Source organism: Schistocerca serialis, chromosome 10 (genome assembly GCF_023864345.2).
Source record: "Schistocerca serialis cubense isolate TAMUIC-IGC-003099 chromosome 10, iqSchSeri2.2, whole genome shotgun sequence".
NCBI classification, from domain to species: domain Eukaryota; kingdom Metazoa; phylum Arthropoda; class Insecta; order Orthoptera; family Acrididae; genus Schistocerca; species Schistocerca serialis.
In genome coordinates, this window is record NC_064647.1 from 82,003,529 (window position 1) to 82,026,086 (window position 22,558).

A 22,558-nucleotide genomic window follows, 5' to 3' on the forward strand; every position below is an offset into this window, starting at 1 on the left:
AGAGAGAGAGAGAGAGAGAGAGAGAGAGAGAGAATATATATATATATTACACAATAAAATGTTCTTTTGTTTTCTTCCTTGCCGTCGGTTTTACAGAAAGCAGGAAAGGTGTATTATGGCTTGTCAGTTTATCATTGAAATACTATTACAGGACCTGAATCGTTCGAAACTTTGTAACCCAACCCATTCACATATTCAAACCATGTAAAATACTGTCACTGACGCTACTGCCCTCACAGATTCAGCAGCTGCTCTCTCTCGTAATTTTTATAGTAATGGTCCCAACAGATTTACCCTTTCATGTTAAGCAACTTCAATTCCCAATTAACTTTTCGTTTGCAATAACAGTAGATAAGCTTCATGATCAGAGAGAGGGGGGGAGGAGAGGAAACGGAGGGGGAGGGGAGGGGAGGGGATGGAAAGGTCGCCACAGTGAGAGCACAATTAAGGAAGCGCTGTATCACTTAGGAGACACAGAGGCAAGCGGATGTGCCGGGACTTATCGCAGTTCACTGCTACTAACGCCACGTCATCACGCCGCACCTGTGCGTGGCATTCAAATACTGCACCATAGTCCAAGGATAGAGAGAGAGAGAGAGAGAGAGAGAGAGAGAGAGAGAGAGAGAATATATATATATATTACACAATAAAATGTTCTTTTGTTTTCTTCCTTGCCGTCGGTTTTACAGAAAGCAGGAAAGGTGTATTATGGCTTGTCAGTTTATCATTGAAATACTATTACAGGACCTGAATCGTTCGAAACTTTGTAACCCAACCCATTCACATATTCAAACCATGTAAAATACTGTCACTGACGCTACTGCCCTCACAGATTCAGCAGCTGCTCTCTCTCGTAATTTTTATAGTAATGGTCCCAACAGATTTACCCTTTCATGTTAAGCAACTTCAATTCCCAATTAACTTTTCGTTTGCAATAACAGTAGATAAGCTTCATGATCAGAGAGAGGGGGGGAGGAGAGGAAACGGAGGGGGAGGGGAGGGGAGGGGATGGAAAGGTCGCCACAGTGAGAGCACAATTAAGGAAGCGCTGTATCACTTAGGAGACACAGAGGCAAGCGGATGTGCCGGGACTTATCGCAGTTCACTGCTACTAACGCCACGTCATCACGCCGCACCTGTGCGTGGCATTCAAATACTGCACCATAGTCCAAGGATAGAGAGAGAGAGAGAGAGAGAGAGAGAGAGAGAGAATATATATATATATTACACAATAAAATGTTCTTTTGTTTTCTTCCTTGCCGTCGGTTTTACAGAAAGCAGGAAAGGTGTATTATGGCTTGTCAGTTTATCATTGAAATACTATTACAGGACCTGAATCGTTCGAAACTTTGTAACCCAACCCATTCACATATTCAAACCATGTAAAATACTGTCACTGACGCTACTGCCCTCACAGATTCAGCAGCTGCTCTCTCTCGTAATTTTTATAGTAATGGTCCCAACAGATTTACCCTTTCATGTTAAGCAACTTCAATTCCCAATTAACTTTTCGTTTGCAATAACAGTAGATAAGCTTCATGATCAGAGAGAGGGGGGGAGGAGAGGAAACGGAGGGGGAGGGGAGGGGAGGGGATGGAAAGGTCGCCACAGTGAGAGCACAATTAAGGAAGCGCTGTATCACTTAGGAGACACAGAGGCAAGCGGATGTGCCGGGACTTATCGCAGTTCACTGCTACTAACGCCACGTCATCACGCCGCACCTGTGCGTGGCATTCAAATACTGCACCATAGTCCAAGGATGAAATTAAAAATTAAAGTAGCTTTTCCAAACTTTGTCAACATATACTTCAGTATATTAATGTTTAAATTGTTAAATCTCAGAGTTATCAGATGAATATCTTTCCCTAAATACATCGTTTTAAGAAAAAATAAGTGGCGCTAAATAATATAGCCAGAAAACCAAAAACTGTTCAGAATGTGCAAATGTATGTCAAACTCAACAGTTACAAGCTTCAACTTAATCAGAACAATATTTTGGTCAAAATCGAAGTTTTTACAAAAAATTCAAGGCGCTAAATAGTAGACTTATAAATATGAAACTTCGTATGGAGCTTCAGTTCGATATAAAAACAATAACTATGGGACCCCATTCGGCTACCTCTAATAGTTTTCGAGCAATTTACTGAAAACTCAATTTGGAACAAAAACGTCCTTATTTGTAGTAGATTACGTATCAGTTATATTAATGGTAGACAGTTCTGACTATAGCACTTGATTACATCTATTAAATAATGAAAATGTAACGAGCTTCAAGGCTTTGATGTAAATAACAGTAAATACAAGGTCTCTTAAAGATGTAGCTCAGTGGTCGTGTTCTACTGTCAGTTCCGTTCTAAAAATTCTAGACGGCAAAGCTTATATGCAGGCGAGCTAAAACTTTTTCTTAACTCCATTCATACAAAAATTACGAAGATTTTAAATTGATTCATGACATTTTATTAAACTTTATTTGCCCAAGAAAGCCGCCATTTAGCTGCTGCTACTTGGGAATGACGGCAGGTGCTCCCTACGGCCGTCTGCTGCGCCCATATACACTCCTGGAAATGGAAAAAAGAACACATTGACACCGGTGTGTCAGACCCACCATACTTGCTCCGGACACTGCGAGAGGGCTGTACAAGCAATGATCACACGCACGGCACAGCGGACACACCAGGAACCGCGGTGTTGGCCGTCGAATGGCGCTAGCTGCGCAGCATTTGTGCACCGCCGCCGTCAGTGTCAGCCAGTTTGCCGTGGCAAACGGAGCTCCATCGCAGTCTTTAACACTGGTAGCATGCTGCGACAGCGTGGACGTGAACCGTATGTGCAGTTGACGGACTTTGAGCGAGGGCGTATAGTGGGCATGCGGGAGGCCGGGTGGACGTACCGCCGAATTGCTCAACACGTGGGGCGTGAGGTCTCCACAGTACATCGACGTTGTCGCCAGTGGTTGGCGGAAGGTGCACGTGCCCGTCGACCTGGGACCGGACCGCAGCGACGCACGGATGCACGCCAAGACCGTAGGATCCTACGCAGTGCCGTAGGGGACCGCACCGCCACTTCCCAGCAAATTAGGGACACTGTTGCTCCTGGAGTATCGGCGAGGACCATTCGCAACCGTCTCCATGAAGCTGGGCTACGGTCCCACACACCGTTAGGCCGTTTTCCGCTCACGCCCCAACATCGTGCAGCCCGCCTCCAGTGGTGTCGCGACAGGCGTGAATGGAGGGACGAATGGAGACGTGTCGTCTTCAGCGATGAGAGTCGCTTCTGCCTTGGTGCCAATGATGGTCGTATGCGTGTTTGGCGCCGTGCAGGTGAGCGCCACAATCAGGACTGCATACGACCGAGGCACACAGGGCCAACACCCGGCATCATGGTGTGGGGAGCGATCTCCTACACTGGCCGTACACCACTGGTGATCGTCGAGGGGACACTGAATAGTGCACGGTACATCCAAACCGTCATCGAACCCATCGTTCTACCATTCCTAGACCGGCAAGGGAACTTGCTGTTCCAACAGGACAATGCACGTCCGCATGTATCCCGTGCCACCCAACGTGCTCTAGAAGGTGTAAGTCAACTACCCTGGCCAGCAAGATCTCCGGATCTGTCCCCCATTGATCATGTTTGGGACTGGATGAAGCGTCGTCTCACGCGGTCTGCACGTCCAGCACGAACGCTGGTCCAACTGAGGCGCCAGGTGGAAATGGCATGGCAAGCCGTTCCACAGGACTACATCCAGCATCTCTACGATCGTCTCCATGGGAGAATAGCAGCCTGCATTGCTGCGAAAGGTGGATATACACTGTACTAGTGCCGACATTGTGCATGCTCTGTTGCCTGTGTCTATGTGCCTGTGGTTCTGTCAGTGTGATCATGTGATGTATCTGACCCCAGGAATATGTCAATAAAGTTTACCCTTCCTGGGACAATGAATTCACGGTGTTCTTATTTCAATTTCCAGGAGTGTATAAATGCAGCCTGAGAGGCAATGACAAGACTAGACTTCACACCAAGCTGCCTGCTATACGCTCCCCATCAGTCAGAAGCCGGTTTGCGCGGTGCTTCAGCTGACTGAAACGAGACTTGTCCGACCATGCAATATGTTTCCAAATTGCATCGAGTGGATGGACGCGTACGGGTATGGAGACAACCTCATCAATCCATGGACCATGCATGTCAGCAGGGGACTGTTCAAACTGGTGGAGGCTCTGTAATGGAGTGGGGCGCGTACAGCTGGAGTGATATGGAACACCTGATATCTAGATACGACTCTAACAGATGAAATGTGTGTAAGTATCCTGTCCGATCAACTGTATCCATTCATGCCCATTGCGAGTTCCGAGGGGCTTGCAAAATTCCAGTAGGACAATGCGACACCTCACACGTCCAGAATTGCTACAGAGAAGCTCGAGGAACACTATTCTGAGTTTAAACACTTCCGCTGGCCACCAAAATCCCCAGACACAAACATTATTTAGCATATTTGGGATGCCTTGCAACGTGATATTCAGAACAGAACTCCAGCCCTTCGTACTTTTACAGATTTATGGACAACCCTGCGGAATAATGGTGTCAGTTCCCTTCAGCACTACTTCAGACATGCCACGTCGTGTTGCAGCACTTCTGCGTGCTTGAAGAGGCCCTACACGATATTAGGCAGGTGTACCAGTTTCTTTGGCTCTCCAGTGTGTGTGTATATATATATATTTGGTAACAGTGTTTTCCCTTTGTATAAATATATTAAAGAATTAGGAACCTAAAATCATACCTATAGTAGAATCCAATGTGGTTTCAGATTTTCAAATCAAACGGTCAAGAAGTTTCGGAGATTAACTATTTTGATAAAACAAACAAATACATTTTTATTTATTGTGTAATGTCTTTCTACATCAGCTTCCCTTGTTACCACAAGTTTCAGCAAAAGTTTATTCGCATGCAGTGCAGACATATCACAACACTGGAAGTTGCTATACAATTTGAAGCTAATATCATTGCATAACATTTACTTTTTGTCTTTGCAGGTGTCATTGGCAGTCCATAGCTGAAATGAAATTTATGTAAAAGCTCTCATCTGGCATTTCATGTGTAAGAACAGCAGTCCACGATAGCAGCATGTGACAATGGAAGAAAAGGTGTAAATATGGACACCCTCTTTTGTTTATGACCTAAAGGTACCTTCTTTTCTAAAAATTCTATATTTTATACCTTCATTAACAACTATATAACAAGTTTAAGAAATGATGAGAGGCGAAACAATGATTATTATCTATTATTTCTACTCGCAAACAAAGATTTACAAAAAGCTTGTAAAATATAACTTACAAAAAAGGGGTGCAAATAGGGGGATCCACAAAAAGGTCAAGAAATCTTTTGAAATATTTTAATGGAGTGGGTTACAACAATACAAAATGATAGACTAGTCTACAAAAAGCAACTTTCGTACATTTATGCATGAAATCTGAAATTATTTACAGTAATCGCAAACGTAAGTAGCTCTTTCAGCGCCAGCACAATCTAAGTGTGCCCACATTTGGCACATGACACCTTTAATCCACACCTCTTCTCTCCTAACTTGAAAGAACTTTTCATCACAAAAGATGCAACTTGCAACTATGACCATTAACGAAATGATGGGCACATTATCACGAGCCTGATATATAAAGCTATTAAATAAAGCAAACATGATTTTTTTTTATCAGATAGTTTCTGTAAAATCGTTTGAGAAAGAACGCAGGGCGTGCTCCTCGATTCTGTCATCGCTGACCGGCCAAAAGGCGGAAAATGCTTGTCGGCCTCCCCTTATGAACAAACTTATGAACTCGCCCAGAGCTTTGGACGAAAGCTGGTCACTGTGCGAGCTCTAAAAACAGAATCGCTGAAGGAGCTGAACACCATAACGAAAAGTGAGTTGCAGAAGTGTTTTTAGAAAAAGCACTAGCACAAGGTATTATATCTGAAGGGGATTACTTTGAAGGGGACGAATTTGACGTTGATGAATAAATAGAGATTCTTTAAGAAATACAAAAATTCCCATCACTTTTTCATCACACCTTGCATGCGTAAGTGCTGAAACACGCTGCCAGTCTAGCTACATAGATTACCATAATGGAACTCAACACCTACAAACAAATGGAGTTCGGTATGAATCTATCAAAAGGAAACAACATGTAGGAAAAAAGAAAGTGAACTCAATTTTTGAGAAACACTATCCAAGAAAATCTCAGATTGGACATGCATATAGATTCCTTAACTAATAATTTATCTAAACACATTTCTCATAAAGATGATTAGTAAACATTTCAAAAATGTGTATGTGCTAGAAATTGCTTATTAATCAATGTTCTCCCAAGATCTGAACTATGCAGTGCAACAACACAGTCAAAGATAAACACATTACTAATACCACAGATAAAAGCTGTCAGAGTGAGCCATGCGTGGCTCGTGTTCGTGCCTTACCTCATTTGACATCCAGTTTTTACTGTACTAACACCTCGTTATGTTAATTTCAATTACTGGTGTCACTGAGTTGCTGCCTTGCCTGCCCGTGAATGGCAGCAGCGGCGCTTATCGATATAAGCCCTGGCGTATTATAATTGCTGGCTGCTATTACTTTCCGGTTGTCGTGAGTTCGGATCTGCGAGTGTGTTGGGAGGCGCTAGCAGTGCAGTTCGGACCTGGCAGTGTTTGACTTAGAACGCGGCAGAAGGTCAGTGGGGGTGCAGCTGCAGTGAGGTCCGGACAGCCATGACTCGCCTGACGGTTGCCGATACGTATCACTTGAGTGTGGACCACCTTGACTGGTCGTCGGTCGGTCGTCTTGTCGGACGACGTGTATGTTGGCTGGCGATCACTTATGGGTTCCCTGCATGTGCCGACTCGTGATTCATCCTTGTTATTGCACAGTCGCTACCGTTAGTATTGTCTAGTCCTTCGTGCAAAAGTTTGTGAAACTGTCGGTAGGTTGTGATGTCGACTGTTTAGTTATTTTAGTGCTGTCTCCATGCTGATGCGTGGCAGCCGGTCGGTTGGCGTGGAGCAGAGAGGAAATCTCCGTGGGATGTAGTTTGTCCGGGCCCGCTGGCGGTTTCTACGCAATGTCGGAGTGTGTGGGACTGTTCCCATTGCTACGAGGTCCGTGGCTCACCGATCCTGGACACGAAAGTTGAGTTCGGATTTAACTTATCAGCAAGTTAACACTGTTCACATTGTGCCGTCTGGTTCTCGGCTGTTGGGACATTCCCGCGAGCAGCAACGTGTGTGTTCGAGTTGGCGAAGGTTTAGCCACCGTCTGGTGGAGTCTAACCGTTTTGGTTATCTGCAATTGAAGTGCACCAGCGGAATTTTCTGCCTCGTGGCCGTTAAAGTTCCAGTTACCTGCCATGACCGTTGACGTAAATTCAGGCAGTGTCCTTTCCTCACCATGTTGTCGCTGTCCAGCATGGTGTGTAGTTTGACAGCTTAATGTATGCTTGTCTGTGGGCGTCCATGCCTTTTACATTTTGCATTGAACTCCCGGTTGTGTGCTGGTAGAGTGGAGCGCAAGTTACATTGTCGGTGGGTTCTTGACTGTCTGTTGATTGGGTTGTCGTCGGATCGAAAATAGTTGGGCCGACTGCCTGTCTCACCTAAGTGATCGTTAGTATTTCAGGTGCTGGCCGACCCCCGAAACTGCCTTTTCTTATTTTCTATTGTGCTCATAGCCGATGGTTTTGCATTAAAGTTGAATTGTTTTTACACTTTAAAATTAAAATTCCTTGCTTGACAAGTGTTAGTGTTTGGGCCTTCAGTCTGATTAAAAATATTGTTTATAGATAAAGCCTTGGACCTTCTGCCTACCAAAAGTTATTTTAGTTGTGTTTTGAGTCGCGAGCCTTCAGCTGTTTTAAAATTAAACTTCCTTGCTTGTAAAGTATTAGATTGTTTGGAGCCATCAGCCTAATTTAAGATAAGGCTTTGTTGTTTAAATTTATTTTATTTGGGTTTTAAGTCATGGGGCCTTCAGCCATTTTTAAATTAAGGTTGTGGCTTTTCAAGTGTCAGATTTTGGGCTTTCAGCCAAATTGTAGAACTTACTTAACGTGAGGACTTCTGCCCTTCTTTGGCGTCTGAAATCTGAGTTAATGGCATTTAGCCATTTTTTTTAATTAAAGTGGTTGTGCCATTAAGCCATAAGATAGTTTTTTTTTTTTTTTTTTTGTTTTGGTTTTAGGGCGCAAAACTGCTATGGTCATTAGCGCCCGTAACAGCATAAGATAGTGTGGCGTATTCAGCCGATAACTAAGTCCAAGAATTTACTGTAATATTTGGTCAAATAAATAAGGTTATACGAGGGGGGACCCAAAAATAACCGGAATTTCTTTCTAGAAAGCCTATACTTTGTTTTCAAATACAACATTAATCTCCTTCGAAGTACTCTCCATTAGCATTAATACACTTGTCCAAACGTTCATTCCAGTTTTCGAAGAACCTTTTAAATTCGTCCTCTTTGATCCCTGCTAGCACTTTCATGACATTTTTACGTCTTCTACACCCGCAAAACTCTTCCCTCTCAAGTCTTTCATCCTTGGGAATAGGAAGAAGTCCGAGGGTGCTAAATCCGGCGAATAGGGCGCGTGGGTCAAGGTAGTCGTCTCCGTTGAGGCCAAAAACTGGCGAACGCTGAGAGCCGTGTGCGCGGGAGTGTTGTCGTGATGCAGGGACCACACGCCACAATCCCACAAAGCCGGACGTTTCCGAGACAAACTTCTGCGAAGCCATTTCATGACCTCCAAATAGAATTGTTGGTTTACTGTCTGGTTTTCAGGGACAAATTCAGAGTGTACGATCCCTTTGATGTAAAAAAAAAAGATCAACATCGTTTTCACATTCGATTTCACTTGTCGAGCTGTTTTTGGTCGAGGTGAGGCAGGTGACTTCCATTGTGATGACTGTTGTTTACTTTCTGGATCGTACCCACAGCACCATGACTCATCACCTGTAATGATTTTGTTGAAAAAATGTGGATCATCTTTGAACGCGTCCTTCATTTCGAGACGGGCTTCAACGCGACAATCCCTTTGATCTCTGGTACGAAGCTTCGGCACGAATTTTGCTGCCACTCTTTGCATCCCCAAATCGATGGTCAAGTTGCGCTGAATTGAGCTCCAGGACAACCAGGACAAGTTCTAGAGTTGGTCGATTGTCCTGCGTCGATCTTCACTGATGAGATCACGGAATTTGCAGATGTTGTCTTCCCTTCGAGCAGTTGAAGGTCGACCGGAACGGGGCTGATCTTCAACCACCATTTCTCCCTTTTTAAACCGAGAAAACCATTCGTACACTTGCGTTTTACTGAGAGCATAGTCTTTGTAGGCTGTCTGAATCATCGCAACAGTTTCTGCTGCGTTCTTGCTGAGCAAGAAACAAAACTCCACTGCCGCACGTTGTTCGTAAGAACCAGCCATTTCCTCGTGTCACGTCTGCACTGCACGCCCACTCAAAGAACTGCCAAAAAAACCACACTTCTCACTGTTGTGTGACGTCTCGTGGCAGAATGACTCAGCAGGGCTCCTACTACAACTCTCTGGCAGCGCAACCTGCTACTACAAGCACACGATATGCAGCATTACGATTCCAGTTACTTTTGGGTCCCCCCTCGTATGTGTTTCAGTGTAACTGACAGCCCCTCATTTTGCCCCTTTCCACAATTCCAACTATCTGTCCTGTCCTGGAGCAAAACCCAGAGAATCATGTCATTCCAAAATTAGATGTACTTAATATTGTATCAAGATTTATCAAAAATTGGTAGAAACTCACCTTGAGAAGATAAGGCTGGATTCCAGAGAAATGCTTCTCTTAGAAGACAGGTTCAGGAAAGGCAAACCTACGTTTATAGCATTCGTAGGTTTAGGGAAAACTTTTGACACTGTTGATCGAAACACAATCTCTGAAATTCTGTAGGTAGAGTTTGCACAAAATAAGATGCCCCAGTGCAGAAATGTATTCTCTTCCAAAGTGCCAAGCAAGTCCATCCCTCTGTTCCAAAGGGGCTTGTTGCTAACTTCTTGTTACATGATATGGCACTGCAGTCTTTGCACATCATATGGACAGGGAAAGTTCATGATAGTCACACGTATGGTAATATTTATTTATTTAACCTGATCAGATCAGGGCCATCACGCCCTCTCTTACATCAGACCAGTGTTCCACACATGCAGCATTTTGCACATCATAGTTACATCATGACAGTAGTTTGAGTAAGAAAAATAGATTAATCTAGTGACAATACGAATAAAGAGTAATGACTAAGACCTGATAAAGTAAATACTGGCAGTATTTTTACAACAGCTGCTATACATAAAAATTATGATAAAAGCAATAATAATAACAGTAAAAGAAAAAATGAAATTGAAAACCCCTGCTTAAATCCGCAGGACAGAACAGGTAGTTGGAATTTTGGAAGGGGCCAAAAGGGTCCTGTCAGTTACACTCAAAAACATACACCTTTATTTAGTTGTCCAAACAAGACAGCAAAAATTTTTGAACTTAATTATTGGCTGAATAGGCCACACTATCTTACGACCTAAGGGCACAACCACTTAAATTTAAAAACGGCTGAAAGCCATTAGCTTAAAATTCAGACTCAAAACAGAATATTTAGAAGGCAGAAGGCCTCACGTAAGTAAGTTCTATAACTTGGCTGAAGGCCCAACAAATCTAACACTTGAAAAGCAAACAAGTTTAATTTAAAGACGGCTGAAGGCCCATGATTTAAAGTTGCATGTCAAATTAATTTAAAAAAAAAACACAAGGCAGAAGGCGTTATCTTCAATTAGGCTGAAAGCCCCACACAGTCTGATACTTGAAAGACAAATGGCTGATGGCCGATTACTTAAAACAACTAAAATAATTTTTAGTAGGCAGAAGGCCCAAAGCTCTACCTTTAAACAATATTTTACATGGGCTGAAGACCCAAACAATCTAAGATTTAACAAGTAAGGAATTTAAATTTTAAAGGGGCTGAAGGCCCATATTGAAAACCCAACTAAAAGCATACAAATTCAAACCATCGCCTATAAGCCATTAAAATACACAATCAAACACCAATAAGAAAAGGCAGTACAGACAGCAGCGCTCAGAAGTTGCCGGGGGTCAGTCTGCTCAAGAAATAATAACGTTTGCTTGGGGGAGACAGGTAGTCAGCCCAACTATATCCGATCCACTGGCAACCCAACCAAGAAGCAGTCCACGGACTCACCGACAAGATGACTTGCTTTCCACGCAACCAGTGCACAAGGAACTCCAAAGCCAAAACGTGAAAGGCATAGCTCCCCACAACCAAGTATGCATAAGCTGTCAGAAGCTGTCAAAACTGACAGCCAACCATGAAAACCAACGGCACAATGTGAACAGTCTGGCTTCGGTAATTAAATCACCACTCAACTTTGATGTCCCGGTTCGGTGAGCCACAAACCCCATAGCAATCAGAACAGCTCCCACACACTCAGACACTGCATAGAGACCACCAGCAGGCCCAGCCCACTGCACCACATGGAGATTTCCTGGCTGATCCACACCAACCGACCTACTGCCACACACCGGCTAGCCAGAAACTATAAGCACCAGACTAAAGATAGTAAATGGTGCAAATATCGATACACACTGCTGCTGCCACATGTAGAAAGAGGAAGAGTCATGGCATAACCATAATAACCGTAGGAAACCAAACACAGAGTAACAGTCAAGATTTACACCAACACATAAGCTGGGTCCAGCATGGCTCAGAAATAGTATTGGTAAACATGAGAAAAATTTGCAATAGTAACGAAGATTTGTGCAGATGTATATTAATATATTGGTGTATAAAGTAGATGCTTACTGGTATAGCTAGTTTTGGGGAAGGGAGATTTAAGGAGGCTGCATCAATTAAGAAAAAACTGGGAACTGAAGAAGATCTAGTAGGAAAGAAAGAAGTAATGGGGTGAAGTGCATTCATGCGCAGAGGAAGGCAATGCTGTTGCTTAAGTAGATACGTCATTAACTGTTTTTTGAAGCCGGGCATGCTGTTAAGTTCTCTAATATAACGAGGGAGGTTATTCCAGAGTCACGTTCCTGCCACTGTAAAGGACTTCAAGAAGGTGACTGAGCGGTGTAGTGGAACAGAGAGGGTTTTATTATGATGGGAATGTATGTTTGTCATGTTTTTCAGACATGAGCGTTAAGGACGAGGAGAGATATGAGGGACAGTGTAAATTTATAAGGCAGTAGATGAGACAGAGTATATGGAAATCTCTGCGTTTGTCTGCACACAGTCAGGACAGTTGTGCATATGCTGGTGAAATGCGATCAAAAAGTCGAAGGTCACAGATATATCAGACGCAGGCATTCGTGACCAGTTCCAGACGTCACGAATTTTCCTGAGAGAGACTTTGTAGGATAATATCGCTGTAGTCAAAGATTGGGAGTATAAGCCTTTGTACTAATTTCTTTTTCAGATCGAAAAGAAGAGTTTTTTTATATTTTTGTAGGGCATGAAGGGATGATGATGCTTTTTTTGCACACTGCAGTTACGTGCTCTCTCCAATTTAGATTTTCATCTATTATTATTCCCAAACTCTGTTCTGTTGATATTTGTTCCATTTAGGATTAGAGATAGTGTTGTGTACATAGTTCTGTGTAGTCAGCACGTACACAACTTTCCCACTAGAGCACGCCTCGCTAAGCACAACAGCGCAGGCGTAGCGCTCGTCCGTCTCCGCACTACAAGATGGCGCTGCCATAGAGACGGACCAAATTCTGCTTCCGCCGATCCATGTACTAATATGTAATGCAGCCAATGAGGTTGCAGCTAACGTAGAACCTATTCTCCTCGTGGATCACACTCGCGCAGTGATACATGAATGCGCGAGGTATTATAATGAGTGTACAGACCTCCGATTAGTCAGTCTGCATTTTTCTGCACCAGTCTGTACCAGTCTGCACTTGTCTGCACCAGTCTGTACCAGTTTGCATTTGTCTGTACCAGTCTATAGTCAAGTTTCAGTCTGCACCTAATACGATTACCATATTCCTGTACATAGCCATGAAGATAAATGTATAGACTCTTTTGTCAAGTATCAGAGATATATGTGAGAATTAGATTAACATACCCATACCAAAGGAACTTCAGATTGTCAGTTGTAAATAGCATCCAGAACCAAGTTAAGTAATTTTTATGCTTGTTATTATTTTAATAAATGTGTGTGAAAATTAATCAAGTTCTGTTTAAAGTTGGTTATCGTCAATCTGCTGTTCTAAGCATGCAAGTGGCATTTCTATTGTCTGACCTAACGGCAGAAGATAAACATGCTACGATAAGACCACAAGACATATTGCTGACACTCGCCTACTTCGTTAGAGTGACAAGTCAAATAATCTGATGGTGTGTGTACTGAATGTCTTACAGTACACACACCACAGATAGTATGGATTCCCGATGTTTTGGGCTAACAAGCTTAGTGACCAACAAGTACTGCTTGGATTTTAGATGGGTTGAGTTTTAGTCCTATGTTCTGTGCCCATTTTCATAGTGCATTGAGGTCAGTATTGAAATTTTCAATAGCTTTCTTAAGTCTGATTGTTTTTGCACTTAGGTACAACTGAAGGTCATCAGCATACACGTGATATTTGCAATAGGTCAGAACCTATGACACATCACTGACATACAGAGAGAAGAGTATAGGACCTAACACTGAGCCTTGGGGAACGCCTGACACTACCTCCCGCCATTCTAATTTTATATTCCTGGACTGGATGCTTTGCTGACGAGACGTCATAGATGAGCTAAACCATTGCACTGCATTTGGTGAGAAATTTAGACCCCTAAGTTTGGTAAATAAGATGTTTTAAGTCGACAGTATCAAATGCTTTGCTGAAATTTAAGAAGCAAATGATAGTCACTTATTGTCTATCCATGGCAAGTTTCAGGTCATCTGTCACCTTTATCAATGCAGCTGTTGTGCTTTGATGTTTACAGAAACCTGGTTGGTTTTCTTCTAGTAGTTTGTTAGGTAGTTGGTGAGCTAGTCATGGACAATATATTCTAAGGCTTTTGATAGCAGAGGAAGAATGCAGATGCACTGTGGCAATGTCCTTTTTAGGCAGTGGCTTAATTTGTCCCAGTTTCCAGGCCTAAGAGAACATTTGTGATTAAGGAATCGTTGAAAATGTCTGTTATAAAGGGCAGTAGTGGATCAATAATAATTATCACCATCTGGATATTGATGCCATCATGTCCAGTAGATGCTGATCTAATCTGCATGATGGCTTTCTTGACAGTATTGCAAGTGATGTGCTGTAGATATAATTTTTCTTTGTTACAATCGTTCATCCCCATGAAATAATCAATGATTCAGTTTTTTTTGCAGTTGAGTTGTGGTTGTAGGTAATGTGAAGAATCGGTTTAGTTCTTCAGCTGGGACCATGAGATTTTCTGCAACTTTTATTTTGCCTAAACCGAGACTACGGAGATTTTTCCACAGCATATCTGGTATACATCTATTGTCAGTTAAGGTACGGGGATGCCTGAGCTTAGAGTTTCTCACCGATTGACTGACTATGTTTCGTTTCTGCTTGTATACAGTACGATTTTCAGGTGTAGGGTGTATCTTGTATGTTCAATGTGCAGCGTCTCTGAGATTCATGAACTGTTTTAGTTCATCAGTCAGTCAAGGTACAGGTTTCCTTTTACTTTTCTGGTCTTTATTGGAGCATATTTGTCATATAGTTGAGAAATTTTGTTAGTGAAATCCTGAAGTTTTCGTTTATGTCGATGAGGGGAGCAGAGGTCGTCCCCCAAACTAATTCTTGTGCCTCAGTTTCGAGTTCAGGCAAATTTGAGTTTGAAGTCTCGGTATGTAGATACTTTTTGTTTCTTTCTAGGACATTCTAGTGAATAAGTCATGAAAATAATGTCATGGGCAGACATGCCAGGTGTAGATATTTGAGAGGTGCGGATTATTCTGTTTGGAGATTTCGTTGTGAATATGTATATGAAGGTGTGACTGGTAGTCGTGTGATGAGTAGGTGCCAGCTGAAGTAGCGTCATATTTGAGGAAAGGAGCATCCTCTTAAATTTCCCACTGGAAGGACTATTGCGCAGAAAATTAATGTTAGTGTCGCCTGCTATAATTGCATGTTCATATGACGATTCGAGACTTGATGGGGAGGTTTCGAAGCAGGTGAACCCACCTACTTTAGGAGGTTCGTAAAGGACACATATTAAGCACTTTCTGTTAAGGGATTTGTTCTCTATTAACATATATTCCTCTTGTTTATCTACATTATTGTTGGATGTATGTACGACAGTCGGTGGTAATCAGAGCATATGTACGCCCCTTGCGTGAGAAAGATCTAGCTATCTAGGAAGTTATGGGAATACTTGGTTTGACCCAAGTCTCTGACAAAAGTATTACGTGTATATCAGTAGTTCTAAATATATATTTGAACTCGTCGAAGTGAGCTGGTTGAGGTTGGACATTTGCATGTGCAATATGCAGCTTGGTGCGTTCAGGTGTTGATTGCCTGAGGAGGCTGCCAATGGATCGTTGCGGGTCGTGGTTAGCGCTGGCAAGAGGGTCTGGCATGAGGAATGAGGAAAGCATGAGGAATGAGGAAAGCATGAGGAGGAGGGGGGGGGGGGAGTAGTGTTCTCCCAGTTTTCTGCAGGGAAAGCAGACGGGAGGGGCGGGGGGCTAGGTCCCCTGGGAGGCGACGGGACCTGTGGCCAAGGTCAGTGAGGTTTGCAACGGTCCTGAAAGTAGCCGTGTGCTGGCAAGGGAAAGAATCTCGCTAAACAGAACGGGAGTAATCAGAGTGTGATATTAATGGCATTTATAAGGATAACAACTAAGATATGATGGTGGGTTGCTAATTAAAAATGGAAGTCAGACTAACTTATGTAACAATTAACAAAATTATGTGAGAAAACAATTAGAGATAAAAATAATTATGTGGAGAAACGAAAAAGTTGGTAGTACATTAGTTAAGTTGTGGTTGACAATGTGAACAATATAAACGCACAGGTTAGTGGCAGCAAGATTTGACATGATTTAGCTTCTAAAGCACAGGCTTTCGAGTTCATTAACACTGCAAATTGTTCTCTTTCCGTTTTCTGTCTTAACCATTATCCTGCCGTCATTTGTCCACACGTTCCGTAGCCCAAATTTCGAAATTGCGCTCTTCGAAATGTTTAGTCTTTCAGAGGTCAGAGATCCTTGCGTACTGTCAGACCCGACTTCGCGAGATTCTTCTTTGCTCTGAATATTTCAGATGTTTTCCTATAGGACACAAATGTCACTATTATAGGTCTTGGTTTTGTAGAATCTGGCGACCTACGACCCACTCTATAACTTCTGCTAATGTTACTCAGTCACCTGCACGCCTAGCTTTTCTTGGGCATGGTTTATCACTAGTTTATCTGTGTCCTCTCTGCTACTCTCTGGAATGCCGAATAGTCTGAGATTATTGCGTCTCTGATATTGTTCGAGCTCGTCTGACTTGTCGATCAATTTCTGTTCGATTAGTCGTGCTTTGCTTTTAACGATGTGTCCAGTGCATGGATCTCGCTCGCATTTGCCTCCAGAGTTTTCTGTATTTTGTCTGTCACTGCTGCAGTGACAGCATCAATGATGGTTTGAACAATGAGCCCGAGCGTCTCCTTAGGCTGCAGCATGGCACTCACCTCAGCCTTCACAAGTACGCTGATGTCAGCAATGCCGGGCGAAGCGGCCGCAACTCCAGATGTAGACTCCACCCCTGCGCTGTCACTGGCCCGGCCATTGGCTGCACTGCGCATTGTTCGGAGTTTTTCCATTTTAAGGGCGATTCCGTGTAATTGGTAGTATGAGATGCAAAAAACGACACTTGGCATTAAATATACGACTTTAGTATATGCAGACTAGCCTAACTGCTTAAAAACACCTCCAGATTTCACGTAAACTTGCGAGCCAAGCTAACGCACGTCACTTACTTGCCACCAGATTGGTTCCAATGCCATTAAGTTAATGACAGATGAGACAAACGAGGAAGCAAGAATCTCACTAGACTTTGTGCTTGGGAAGGCTATGTAAACTGCTAGCAGTTCCAATACACAATAAAGAAAATACACTCCTGGAAATTGAAATAAGAACACCGTGAATTCATTGTCCCAGGAAGGGGAAACTTTATTGACACTTTCCTGGGGTCAGATACATCACATGATCACACTGACAGAACCACAGGCACATAGACACAGGCAACAGAGCATGCACAATGTCGGCACTAGTACAGTGTATATCCACCTTTCGCAGCAATGCAGGCTGCTATTCTCCCATGGAGACGATCGTAGAGATGCTGGATGTAGTCCTGTGGAACGGCTTGCCATGCCATTTCCACCTGGCGCCTCAGTTGGACCAGCGTTCGTGCTGGATGTGCAGACCGTGTGAGACGACGCTTCATCCAGTCCCAAACATGCTCAATGGGGGACAGATCCGGAGATCTTGCTGGCCAGGGTAGTTGACTTACACCTTCTAGAGCACGTTGGGTGTCACGGGATACATGCGGACGTGCATTGTCCTGTTGGAACAGCAAGTTCCCTTGCCGGTCTAGGAATGGTAGAACGACGGGTTCGATGACGGTTTGGATGTACCGTGCACTATTCAGTGTCCCCTCGACGACCACAGTGGTGTACGGCCAGTGTAGGAGATCACTCCCCACGCCATGATGCCGGGTGTTGGCCCTGTGTGCCTCAGTCATATGCAGTCCTGATTGTGGCACTCACCTGCACGGCGCCAAACACGCATACGACCATCATTGGCACCAAGGCAGAAGCGACTCTCATCGCTGAAGACGACACGTCTCCATTCGTCCCTCCATTCACGCCTGTCGCGACACCACTGGAGGCAGGCTGCACGATGTTGGGGCGTGAGCGGAAGACGGCCTAACGGTGTGTGGGACTGTAGCCCAGCTTCATGGAGACGGTTGCGAATGGTCCTCGCTGATACCCCAGGAGCAACAGTGTCCCTAATTTGCTGGGAAGTGGCGATGCGGTCCCCTACGGCACTGCGTAGGATCCTACGGTCTTGGCGTGCATCCGTGCGTCGCTGCGGTCCGGTCCCAGGTCGACGGGCACGTGCACCTTCCGCCGACCACTGGCGACAACATCGATGTACTGTGGAGACCTCACGCCCCACGTGTTGAGCAATTCGGCGGTACGTCCACCCGGCCTCCCGCATGCCCACTATATGCCCTCGCTCAAAGTCCGTCAACTGCACATACGGTTCACGTCCACGCTGTCGCGGCATGCTACCAGTGTTAAAGACTGCGATGGAGCTCCGTATGCCACGGCAAACTGGCTAACACTGACGGCGGCGGTGCACAAATGCTGCGCAGCTAGCGCCATTCGACGGCCAACACCGCGGTTCCTGGTGTGTCCGCTGTGCCGTGCGTGTGATCATTGCTTGTACAGCCCTCTAGCAGTGTCCGGAGCAAGTATGGTGGGTCTGACACACCGGTGTCAATGCGTTCTTTTTTCCATTTCCAGGAGTGTAAATGAGGAGATGGTAAGCGTGGCTACAAGTATTTCCCAAGGCTTCACTACTTCAGGAAGGGCATGGAAGAAGGAGAAGGAAAATTCTGTGTTTAGGTAATGTCAACAAACAAGTTTTCATGGGACTGACGCATAATATCCACATGACACTTGTTCCTTATTTTACAATACCAGTTTCATAGTAAACGATACTGTCTGCTACACTACATTTTTTTTCCTATTATGTTTTTTGATTGTTCCCTCCAACTGCATGACTAGCCCCCTTTTTTTGCATTGGGTGATACTTTGTTTTTGCAACTATATATTTTTTGGTACTCAAGTGAAAAACTATTGACATTGTTGAATTATTAGCCATACTGTTAATATGATTGTTGCAGACTTGCTAGCTGTAGCTTACAAGTTAAGCAAGATATAAATTTTCGCATTGACTTCACCTGTTGAAATGCACATCCATATTGTCTTGTGGACATTGACAATGGAGCCCTCACCGGTACTTTTTTCCCCTTCTCCTGCCATGAGGTCTGAACAGCTGTGGGGCAACTTATTTTGTTTGCATTACAGTGGGAATAAAATATAGGGAATAAAAGGTTATTACAACTTGTACATAAACCAGGAAGAACTGAAGGGTAAACCAAATTCCTACAGCACTTACTAATGCATTATCTTTGACCATCTATTCTCTCTGATGGCCTGTGTTTCTCCTTCACCATCCTGCCTCCATATAACAGGCAGGTTCATCATATCATAGGGTCTGACTCATCTGCCCCCCAATCCCTTTACATCCACCCCTCTTACTGTTTCGTTGACAGGGGCATTTTTAATAATAAACTTTTTTGAGCATGTTGCCCTGCAACCAAAAACTATCTCTAGAATGACATTATACTCACAAGGAACCCTCCCCATCGCACCCCACTCAGATTTAGTTATAAGTTGGCACAGTGGATAGGCTTTGAAAAACTAAACACAGATCAATCGAGAAAACAGGAAGAAAATGTGTGGAACTATGAAAAAATAAGCAAAATATACAAACTGAGTGGCCATGAGCAAGATAACCGACATCAATGCCAGTATGAAGTCAGGGCTGCTGTGGCCCCATGGTTAGCGTGAGCAGCTGCGGAGCGAAAGGTCATTGTTTCAAGTCCTCCCTCGAGTGAAAATTTTAATTTTTTTAATTTTCAGTTTATGTGACAAACTCTTATGTTTTCATCAATTTTTTGGGAGTGATTATCACATCCACAAGAAAATCTAAATCGGGCAAGGTAGAAGAATCTTTTTACCCATTCGCCAAGTGTACAAGTTAGGTGGGTCAACAACATATTCCTGTCATGTGACGCACATGCCATCACCAGTGTCATATAGAATATATCAGATGTGTTTTCCTGTGGAGGAATCGGTTGACCTATGACCTTGCGATCAAATGTTTTCAGTTCCCATCGGAGAGGCACATCCTTTCGTCTACTAATCGCACGGTTTTGCAGTGCGGTCGCAAAACATGACACTAAACTTACTACAGTGAAGAGAGACGTCAATGAACGAACGGACAGATCATAACTTTGCGAAAATAAAAAAAGTAAACTTTTCACTCGAGGGAAGACTTGAATCAAGGATCTCTCATTCCGTAGCTGCTCATGCTAACCACGGGACCACGGTGGTCCTGACTTCATACTGGCATTGATGTTGCTTATCTTGAACATGGACTACTCAGTTTGTATATTTTGCTTATTTTTTCATAGTTCCACACAACTTCTTCCTGTTTTCTCGATTGATCTGTGTTCAGTTTTTCAAGGCCTATACACTGTGCCAACTTATAACTAAATCTGATGGGGGTGTGATGGGGAGGTTCCCTTGTCAGAGACACCACACAGCTGCACTAATATTTCATTTATTACCAACTAGACATATTTCAAAATAAACCCATCATCAATAGTCATACATGAAAATATGCAGAATTAACAGTGTTTACATACATTCATCATGGTAAAACACTTATTAAGCCAATAATTTTCTTTGATCATGATTCACAGTTACTAGAACTTTTTTGAAATAAGTATATGACCACCTATAACTGGTTCATCTCAGTACAACTGTACAGTTTTAGCCTTAAGTTGTTTTCAGGTAAACATGTTTAATATTTTTATAAGTTCGACAATAAGTCATCAGTTTACTTATTAGTTACTAAATTTTTTAAAAAAAGAATACTTGAAAATGGTTTAATGCTGATATATATTTGTATTGAGAATAAGCTATGAAGTTGACAATTACAGACAGTCACAGAGTCATTTCCGAAACTTCTTAACTTTAATACTCTGAGAAACCAAACAATTTGCCACATATTTAAAAATGTGCATGTATTCAGTCATTAAAAATTAAGGACAAGCAAATTAAAATCAAATGAAGCTATAACCAAACATCATATGTCAATCAGTATCAAACATGTCCAGGTATTGATAAATAATATGCAGGGTGAACTAAAACCAACAAATTGCAGGGACAGATTCCTGACTGGAAATGGAGGAAAAAAGGTCGTATAAACATTTGTCTGTAAATGAACATTTTGTGTGCAACAGCGAATTGTCCCGGAGCACAGTACAGAGCTGCATCGCATCCATGTCACAACAGATGTTCAAAGTGGCCTCCATGGGATGCAATGAACACATTCACACATACCTGTCATGCAAGATACACACAACCATACTTTGGGTTACATCATGTTGGCTCGCCACTCGCCTGGAGCTTGCACTAGGGTTCATCTCAACGTCCTGTAGAACCTGATCCTCCAAATCTGGTTTATGTGCAGTCTGCCACCTCCCTGCACTTTTGTCTGTCTGATGTGCAGTCTCCTCCTCCCTGCACTTTTGTCTGTCTGAAAGGACTCTTAATCACATAAATGCCCATAAAGGGCTTGAAATGTTGTGTGGTGTGATTGGTGTCTGTGAGGGTGTTTTGGTATAGCTGTGCTGCCTCTTGACCATTTGCATCTGCTTGACCATGCACTAACACCATCTTGGGTTGTTCCCAACATGAATACCAGGCTGTTCTGCTGCTTGCAGCTCTGCACCAATCAAACAGCTCACAAAGGACAAGGAACACCCAGCACTTAGAGAAAATTCGATTTGTCAGCACCATCTACTATGGTAACGATGGATTTCCGGACACATGTTCGTAGGACCTTTTTTTTCTCCGTTTCCACTCGGGAATCTATCCCTGCAATTTGTCAGTTTTATTAATGTTCACATTATATTGGCACAGGTGTGTGGCATCTACTAAACTGATCATTTGGTAAATACTGTATAGTAGTATAAAATGTAAGATTTTGATGACGGGTGCACGTAGATGTTGACATGGTTCTTGTAAGTTTTGGGGCATTGATTTTACACAACAAACCCCCAGACAGACAAAAAATATAGAAAATATATCAGTTTTTGAAATATGTTAAAGTGCTATACATTGCGTCTCAATGGATATTTTCCATCTAACTCATTCAAGAGATTATTACACACAATACTGGAGAGATCTGGGTGCAATACAAGCAGTGAAAGGAGTTACACTAACATTTTTTTTTTTTTTTACGTAATTGGGGTTTTGAACAATACATGTGCACATTCTTATAACTTAAACTCGAATCTAGCTGTTTTGACGGTATAGGGCTGCCCCAAGAGAGCACCATCAACTTCTGTTTAGAAAACTTAAGATACTCAAAATTGTAAACCTGTACAGATATGTGACATTGCTGTGTATTAAACTGAAAGTAAAATAATTGCAAGCAAGAGAAGATATTCACAAGCTCAACACAAGGGGAAAATTAAAATGGGGATTCCAAGATGTGATGTTACAAAATAGAAGTGATGTTGCTATTCAATGGAAAGTTGGAAATTGAGATTTAACTAACTGTTTTATGAATCACAATTGGCGTAAGAATCATGGATTGACCATTGTCATAAAATATTGCATTATGAGATGTGAATAGTTTTTATTTGCGGTTTCGCGTGGCTTGAGGCAGTCACA

The 22,558-nt window shown here is 43.0% G+C and overlaps 1 long non-coding RNA gene across 1 annotated transcript in view; it reads left to right on the plus strand.

Moving 5' to 3' along the window:
- Positions 1 to 22,558, plus strand: part of LOC126424826 (uncharacterized) — a 427,296-nt gene that overhangs the window by 367,746 nt on the left and 36,992 nt on the right. The window contains exon 3 of the long non-coding RNA XR_007576219.1: positions 5,031 to 5,180. This is a non-coding gene — a long non-coding RNA (uncharacterized LOC126424826). The remainder of the gene's footprint in view (positions 1 to 5,030; positions 5,181 to 22,558) is intronic.